The sequence below is a fragment of the Dermacentor silvarum genome, chromosome 1, assembly GCF_013339745.2.
Source record: "Dermacentor silvarum isolate Dsil-2018 chromosome 1, BIME_Dsil_1.4, whole genome shotgun sequence".
NCBI lineage: Eukaryota > Metazoa > Arthropoda > Arachnida > Ixodida > Ixodidae > Dermacentor > Dermacentor silvarum.
Window position 1 is genome coordinate 59,072,254 of NC_051154.1, and position 9,410 is coordinate 59,081,663.

Sequence of the window (9,410 nt, forward strand, 5' to 3'; positions counted from 1 at the left end):
ATTATTATTATTATTATTATTATTATTATTATTATTATTATTATTATGTTTTGGAGACACAGAAACATGCCAACTGCCACCGGAAAAGGCACAACGCCTGCCTGCTCTTAAGGAAGGAGGGGATAGAGACATAGGCCTACAAAAGGGAAGATAGAAACTATGAACGGACAGAAGAAAAAAAAAAAAAAACACGACACAGACAAAAGTAAGCATGGCAGTGGGAAGCGGAAGAAAACAATGTCGCTCTTTAGCGGATGGCGTTGCGCTACAAAGCACGAACTCGCCGGTTCTATTCCAGCCGCGGCGGCCGCATTTCGATGGAGGCGAAATGCAAAAAAGAAAAAAAAAAAGAAAAGAAAAGGAAGAAAAGAAAGAAAGAAAACTTTTGTGTGCTTAGGTGCAGTTAAAGAACACCAGGTGGCCCAAATTAATCCGGAGTCCCCCAGTACGGCGTGCCTCATAATCAGATCGTGGTTTTATTGACACGTAAAACCCCAGAACCTAATTAAAAAAGATTAAGTCGGTCTATAGGTAGCACAAAATCAAGGGGCACGCACACATGCGCGAAAGAAATAGTTTTAGGTGTCGTCGTTCACTAATAGAAAAAAACTCATCATCACAAACAGTCAAGTTCGTTGGTTCTAGAACAGAGAGGAGGACGCGGTGAGCGTCGCGCGTCGACATGCACGACTACTACTAGAAAGGATGCAGGCATTCATCAACAACCCCGCTGTCGGAAAACCGGGCACGCAGAGACTCCCGTTCGTCGACCGTGGGGCAGGGCCACCTGAGCTCTACGCGGCCAGACGACAACGCCTGCCGTACGGCCTTGCTGTCCGGCACCAGTGCCGCGACGTCTCCGACACGCGACACCTGCTTCTAGATGAACTGTAGGCTGATGATTACCTTTGACTAATTCATATATAGCAGCCTGTCCTCTAGAATGCATTCTGGGGAACTGTCGCCTGCGTGTGCCGTCTCTATGTGTTAAGTGTGTCCAATACAAGTCTGACGTGTGTTTGTACTTCTGCGTACTGCCTCTATCTCTTTCTGGAGTGATCCTGAACCCAATACCATCACACTCATCAACAAGACACAGAGCTTCTGGGCAGGGTCAACCATTGCGATTAAAAGTGTAGAGGCCGGTTGATCATGCCCTTTAATTTCCGGTGATACCTGCTTGCCTACTCACCAGTAGATGTCTACTCACCAGCGAACGGTACCTCGCGAAATATAATCTTGCTGCCAACGGCATTAATGCTACGCACAATTAAGTTATCAGCGTCACTTCCCTGTAGTCGGCTGAGCGTAGCACGGAAGTCAGTAAGAATATTTTTTTTATTCAGTTAGCTCCTGTTTTACGTACTGGAGTGCAACACGTACTTGAGTGCTGTAACGCTTTCGGGCTAAGCGGGGATATGTCTGAATAAAGAAATAAAATAAAGAACATCAATCGCTGCCAGCGCTGCCAGCGCCACGAGCGTACCACCACCTGCTCCCCAGTCCTCCGTATGCCCCGGCACACTCCGTCAGCGGGACCCTCCCATCTTTAGCGGTGCTGATGACCACGACGTTGATGACTGGCTATCATCATACGAACGTGTCAGTCTTGAACAACAAATGGGATGACACCACGAAATTGACCACCGTCCCTTTTTACCTTACCGGAATTGCCCACTTGTGGCTTCGCAACCACGAAAGCGAAGTCCCAAGCTGGACTGTGTTCAAGACAAAGTTCAGCGAGGTCTTCGACCGCCCTGCTGTTCAAAAGCTTCGTGCCGAACAGCGTCTGCAGTCGCGCTCTCAGCAGCCTGGTGAGACCTTTACGAGCTACATCGAAGATGTCATCGCTCTCTGCAAACGCGTCGATGCATCCATGACTGAGGGCAATAAAATCAAGCATATCCTGAAGGGCATCGACGAGGATACGTTTCAGATGCTGATTTCAAAGAGCCCCTCGACTGTTGGCCAAGTTATTGAACTCTGCCAAAGCTATGACGAGTTCCGCCGTCAACGCCTCCTCACCCGCCGTGTAAGGAAGAAGTGCGTCGTGTATATAGAGCTCCGCAGCCGAATCGCCAGCGCTACTGTAGTGGGGCTCGTGCTCGACGCTGTTCCTGGTGCGCCTGGCGAAACCTCGGCTGTTGTGTCTTCCTGTCGGCGTCCTTCGTGCCGTCCACAGCCGTGCTAGACTTCCTTGTCATAGTATTTTCTTCGTCCATATGCCTCGTTCAATAATAACAATGTCAACTGTCGTAGGGCCACTGTTGAATGACGGGTCTTCTTTCTAATTCCCGGAATCGTCAGGCGTACTAGTGGCTGTCATAGGCACTACAGGGGTGGCAGTGGTCTTTCTGCTGGTGTAAAGCCCAAAGCAAGACAGTCTTGGTGAGTCGAAACAAATTTTGAAAATGTGGCTTGACGTATCTGCGTCTCCAAAGCAGAAATATAGTGACTGGGGACTCGACAGAGATGTCGAATGTATGCTCTGAGGCCGTCAACTGTGACGTACGTAGGAATCGGGTGGTCTCTAGCGACCATAATTGTTACATGAGTCGGGGTGCACCTTGCTAGTCCAAGACACGTGAGCAGTGCCTGGCCTTGCAAACTTGCAGGGTGCGAATATTCATTTTGAATGTATTTGACAAAACCGCGGCAAGCTGTATCGTAAAAGCCCATAAACAGTGCTCTGTACAGCTGCAGCATGGACCGTACCGATGTGCCCCGGGTTTTTCCGCACAGAGACATCATTATGTATGAACAATCGAAATTAGTCTCCTCTTCAGGTAGATACAGTGGGGGCTCCATGAAAGGCCTCTGTCAATAATCACACATAAGAAGCAATGAGACTTCTGGTTTGAGACAGCCTAGCCGTTGATAGAAACAGGGTAAGGTGCGATGGGCTTGCGCGCGCAATTAACGCGCATTTTTCGGTGAAGCACTAAGGCTTTGTTTGCGGAAATATTAAAAAGTGAAGCTGGCTGCCCGCTGGAACCTTGCGCAGACTTGAAGACGGGTTACCGCAGAAAACCATAGACAAATATCGTCAGTGTATATTGTTAAGTGAACTGTTGTGGGTAAATGTTCAGCAAAGCCGACCTCAGTAATGTTAAACAGAGTATGACTCAATACCCCGCTCTGTGGGACGCCACCTTATGTATTATAGTTGGTAGTGGGTTAATCTTTGGTCTACACAAAAAAGTACCAGTCCGTCAAATAGGATCGCGAATCTCCTGAAACATTCGACCACTAATTTCGACAGCCGCCAACGACTTGAGGTTCGCTTCATGCGACATTGTCGTATGTCCATTTCACATCAACCAGCCTTCTGTACCACCCTGGTACGCTCACCAACAAACTCTACCTCCCCCCGGTCTTTCTCACGTTTTCGTGAAACGCTCGATTCCAGCGACTCAAGTACCAACGTCTAACCTAAATACAGTGACTCGCGAAAGCACAACAGTTATTGTGCAACTTGGCTCCCAGCCACTGTCTGTGTCCTCGGTGTACTGGAAACCTGCTCCCGGTGACACGGACGCATCATGGCTTGCCCAAATTCCAAACCTAACTCCCCATCTTTGTGTCATCTGCGGCAACTTCAATGCCCCATATCGCGCGTGGGGCTATGCACACGATAGTGCCCGCGGTTCATCAACTTTACAAGCTGCTGAGCGAGTTCATCTTTCATTGCTCCATTCGCCAGACAGGCCCACCCGCTACCCTATACATGCGGCTCAATCAGTCACCACGCCGGACCTTACCTGGCTCTCTCAGAAACTTACCGGTACTTGGAATGTCCTTGCATACGCCAGGGGCAGCGACCATTACTCTATCCGAATACAACTCACGGCAATGGGCCGCGCAAAGGCCCGCTCACCTGTTCCCATTATTCAGTGGGATGCATTCAGAGCTGCACTCGGAGATCTCTCCCGAGAACGGCCTTTGTTTGACCGCTTGCAAGAAGCCAGACGTGCCGCCACACATACTTTGCAGCTTACTGACTCCACGCCAGTCCCCGACCAACATCTTCTCAACCTTTTGGCGGCCAGGCAAGAAGCCCAAGATATCTACCTCCCCGCGGCAAAACCATGCCTGACAGAATTCGCCTTAACCGCGCAACTGCCGACTCAACCGAATATGTCAACCGACTGGCTCGTGAAAATTGGCAGCGGCACTGTGAATCATTTGACAGCCACACAAGAGCCGGCCGCGTTTGGCGCACCTTCAGAGGACTATCCCAGCGCACCCGCGTTCACACAGAAGGAGAAGACCTAGCTCTTTCCCTCCGAATCACCGCACAAGAAGTGGCAGACATCGCCGGAACCGCTTTTTTCTCAATAACCCCCCGCCCTCATACGATCCTTCAAACATAACTTCGAACCCAAGTCCACCTGCGATGGACGATGGGATGAACTCACCCTTCACCAAGGCGGAACTTCGTGCTGCACTACTTTCCACCAACACGTCTAGCGCACCAGGCCCGGACGGCATTACACACGCAATCCTGCGCAACCTTCCAGACAATACCCTCGAGGAACTTCTTGCTCTTTTTAATCAGGTTTGGGACAGTGGAAAGCTGCCCGATTCATGGCAGCTATCAACGGTCATCCCCATTCCCAAACCCGGAAAATCACCCTCTATTCTGAGCAACGTTCGGCCTATATCATTAACTTCCCAGGCCGGAAAGCTTCTGGAAAAAATAGCACTGAGTCGCCTTGACTGGCACGTGGAAAGCAACAGCATCCTTCATGCCTGCCAGACTGGCTTCCGCCATCGTCACAGCACACAAGACAATTTGGCGCTACTCTCGCAGGACCTTATACACACCCGCCATCGCTTGGATGTGAAGATTTTGGTTACGTTTGACATACGCAAGGCGTTTGACTCCGTACCTCACCCCTCGATCCTCGCTTCCGCAGCTGGCGCCGGAATCACAGGAAAACCCTGGGCATACATAGGCGGATTTCTCTATGACCGTGAATTTCAAGTCGCTGTAGGTCAGACACTCTCCGCACCGAAGAAATCACGAGTGGGAGTGCCGCAAGGCGCTGTCCTCTCGCCGTTGCTGTTCAACTTGGTGATGACACCACTTTGCTATCGCCTGGCTGATATACCTGGACTTCGCTTCAGTGAGTATGCGGACGATGCCACAATATGGACTAACGGAGGCTCCGACGGCGATCAGTCCGATGCCATTCAAGCCGGACTCGACACCATTGCCACATTTTTGAAGGAGGTCGGACTCACACCTTCTTCTGACAAAACTAACTTCGTAGTACTAGGCACGAAGGCAGCCCGTTCTATCTCGCGATTTTCGTTCACCTTTGATGGCGAGCAAATAACTCAGCAAGACAGTGTTCAAGTTCTAGGCATCTACATCGATGCAGATGGTGGTGCAACAACATGGCTTCGCAACATCACTCGGACCTGGCATCAGATACTCCACCTAATCCGCCGCATCGCGTCCAAGAACTGGGGCAGTGAGGAGCGAACTCTCCGTCGTCTCGTGACTGCTCTACTAATCTCACGTGCTGTATAACTTCTCCAGTCTTACCCAAAAGCACCGAAAAAAAAACTGGAATCGCTCAATCACGAAGCCATGATGGTTGTCACCGGCCTGCCGCGTTTCACACCCTTACACCGCCTTGTCCAAATGGCCCAGATGAATACGATCGAGGCAATAGCCGAGGCTGCGAAGCATTCACAACAGTTTCGACTAAGAGCCACGATATCCGGTCGCAGCATCCTTTCGCTTCTTCATCTGCCAGTCCCCTCAGCGCCTCTGCCCTCCTTCCCTGCTCCGTGGGACTGTCCCCTGACCGGGGACTTTGCACCGATTCCCCAAAACGTGAATGCCGATCACGCAAAGAGGCAATTGTGTTACGCAAGGCGGCATGAGGCAAAAGTTCGCGACGCTCCTCCCCATCACCACGCTGTCTACACCGACGCCACCCTCAGTGACGAAGCTTCAGCCATAGCCTACTATTGCCCACGCACTGCCACGGCCTACTCCTCCTGTCGTCCTGCCTGCAATGGCTCATTAACGGCGGAACTGGCTGCGATATTCGCTGTATGCGACGCCGTCCTCAAGCCTCCTTTCGCAGCCTTCACTCATCACACTGTTTACACAGACTCGCAGGCCTCCATAAAGGCCTGCTCCCGGCTGGACTCGCGCAATGGTGCTGTTAACTCAGTACACCGGGCGATCCGAATCGCCGACGAGGCTGGCCACACTGTCCGCCTTGCATGGGTACCAGGTCACTCTGGTGTCGCTGGCAACCGAATGGCCGACTCTCTGGCAAGGGAGCTTCTTTCCTGCCCCTCAGAGACACGCATCTACAAGTGCCTGACGACCCATACCCCATCGACCCGGACACAGTCCTGGCAGAGGCGAAGGCTGCTCGAAGGGCCGCGCTCCGGAACATCCTCCCGGAAAATCCTACGCCCCTGCCGGGGAAGTTTACCCGTGCTGAAGCCACACGCCTGCGACGCATCGTCACGGAGACAGCAGTGACACCAGCCCGCCGCGCCATGATGAGCCTCCAGACCTGGCAATCAGCCACTTGCCGCTCCTGTCCAGGGAACCAGCTGCTGGATCAGAATCATATACTCTGGGACTGCTCGGATCTCGCCGAGCTCCGGAGAAGAGCGATAGCCACCCTGCCCCCTACTCTGAGGCCTCAGGATTTGGACGCCTGGCGCCTTCCCACTAGTCCCCCCGAGAGACGGCGCCTCATATTCCAGTCGTTACTTCAATTTTTACAAGAGTAAAAAATGATTAATAATATTTGAACCTCCTCCTTCACCCCTCCCCTTGCCCTGATGGATTCACTTCCTGCGGGCGGAAACTTTTTATGATTATTTTAATAAACGTTCTAACAACTACAACACATCAAGAAATAGCTGCACTGATATGCTCGCGAGGCATTTTTGTTGCTAGACAAACGTTGTGAGGTCAATAACATTGTCTGCTCATGACCTGCCTCGCCAGAAGCCCGCCATGGAGTCGGGGTATATGTAGATTGTGGCGTTCAGGATACCATTCTAGGTGGGTATGGTTCATTCTTTCCATTACTTTCCCTATGAAACTTGTCAGGGCAATAGAGCGTAATGATACCAGGTCTAATGGCGACTTTCGTGGTTCAAGTAATAGTATAAGCGCATTTATCTTCCCTTACTGGGGAACGATGCTGTCATGCCATGAGCGATTGTAGTAATTCAACAGCTCCCTCCTGGCCTCTTGTCCAAGATAGGCTAAAGCAACATAGGTGACGCCGTCGGACCCTGGTCAAGGTGAACATTGAGAAGCAGCCAATGATGCGTCAAGTTCTTTCATAGTAAATGGGATGTCCATTTCTGGGAAGCGAGAACGCAGCCCGGGTCTAATGAGTGGGACGCCGGGCTCGGCTGCGGGAGGTGCGTGGTTCGATCACCACAGCCGGACACCCACCGGTATATAAGACGGGTACAAGCAGCCCCCTGGCCAGGTGTCCGGCTTTCCAGGGGTGCGTTGCTTGGTATGGAGGGTCGCACAGACCGCTTATACTTTATGTGCAAGAACAAAGACAAAACAATACAAACCCCTTCGAAAGTATTGCTGCCGGTCCCATGCCAGCAATTTACCATAAGGGGGGTGTCCTTCCCAAGCGCTGAGCTTCCGCAATCGCCGAGCACCTGGCCATGGGCACGCTTGTGCCTATTTTACCTGTAGGTACCCTGCGGAAGCACTCGTCTGCCTCCCACAGCAGTGGCGAATGATCAGTTGTTTCAGCATTGCTGTGGTAGAACAAGAGACGCCCAAACACCTTTTTCAAATCTATATAGGGTCCCCTTTCAAGATGAGAACCCTTACAAACAGCCTGGCGCCGGGCTGAAGGGCATCTCTGTACCCATTTGAAAAACCGGTGGGTTCCCGGCCGCACTGCGATTCGATCAGAATACCTCCCGCATACGACGGCACACTCGACCATTTCGCCACCAATGTGGTTAAAACGATTCCTGCCGGTCCCCCGGCGGCAATTTTCCATCAGGTGGGTGCCCTTCCCAAGCGTTGAGCACCCTTGTACTGGCCGAGCATCAGGCTGGGAGCGGGCTTGTATCTAGAAAGAGAAAGGATGCATAGAAAGGCAGGAAGGCTAACCAGATGTAGCTCCGGTTGGCTACCCTGCACGGCGGGAAGGGGCAGCGGGATAAAAAATAGAAAAGGAGTGGAAGGGTGGAGAGAGAGAAAGAGAGACGAGCACAAACAAACCGCGTACACTATACACCGGTACGGGGCGGCGTTCTTAAAGTCTATTGTGAAGGCTTGTAGGCCGCAAGAACCTTCGTAATGCGAGTAAGGCCTTCAGCGCGGATGTTCTGTCGGAGCACTGACCTAAAGCTTTCAGTTTCGTTAGTGGACGATGGTCCAATTGGTCCAATACTCTGCACAACACTTGTCTTTCGGCATTATAGCCCGGACAGACACAGATAATGTGTGTGAGCGTCTCATCACTGCTGCACATGTCGCAAGTGGGGCTGTTGGCCATTCCAAAAGAAAGGAATATGAGTTCGTAAATGCAACGCCTAGCCACAGACGGGACAGCATGGTCTGTTCACGTCGTGGTAATCCAGGCGGTAGATGCATCCGTATATCCAGAGACAACGAATGCAAACGGCACATGGTGAAAGTGTTCGAGTCCCACAGGGGCAAACACATTCACGGGACATCAATCGCAGTCCAGCCGCAGCGTCTGTTGGCGAAAGTGGAATGAAGACACACTGACCACTTTCATGTGCAGATCGGGTGGCCTCGTCGGCGTGGTCATTTCTACTGATGTTGCAATGTCCTGGAAGCCATTGAAAGATTATGTTGTGTCCCTTGTCATGGCTGCAATGATATATTTCTCGTATTTCTCAGGCCAGTTGTTCATTGGGTCCGTGGCACATTGCGTTTTGTATGCACTGAAGGGCTGCCTTGGAATCACTAAAAACTGTCCATTGTTGCGGTGGTTCCTGATTAATGAAATCAAGTATCTATTATACCGGTAGGTACCCGGCGGCAGCACTAGTCTTCCTCCCACGGCAGCGATGGATGCTCGACTATTTCGTCATAGCTGTGGTGGAGAGAAATGTTCTTTATTGGCAATTCCCCATCAAGTGGGTGTCCTTCCCAAGCGTTGGTGCCCTTTTTATGGCCGAGCACCGGGCCAGAACGCACTTGTACATATTTTACCGATTGGTACACGGCGGCAGCACTAGTCTGCCTTCCACCGCAGCGGCGAATGCTCAAATTATTTACAACGACGGCATTTTAAGCCAATAAGAGAGGCCGTAGCAGCCGTCTCAGTCAATCAGGGCTGACAGGATGACAAATTTGACAATATTGCTGAATTTGTCAATGTCCAGAATAGCATCCCAGTTGAGCCACC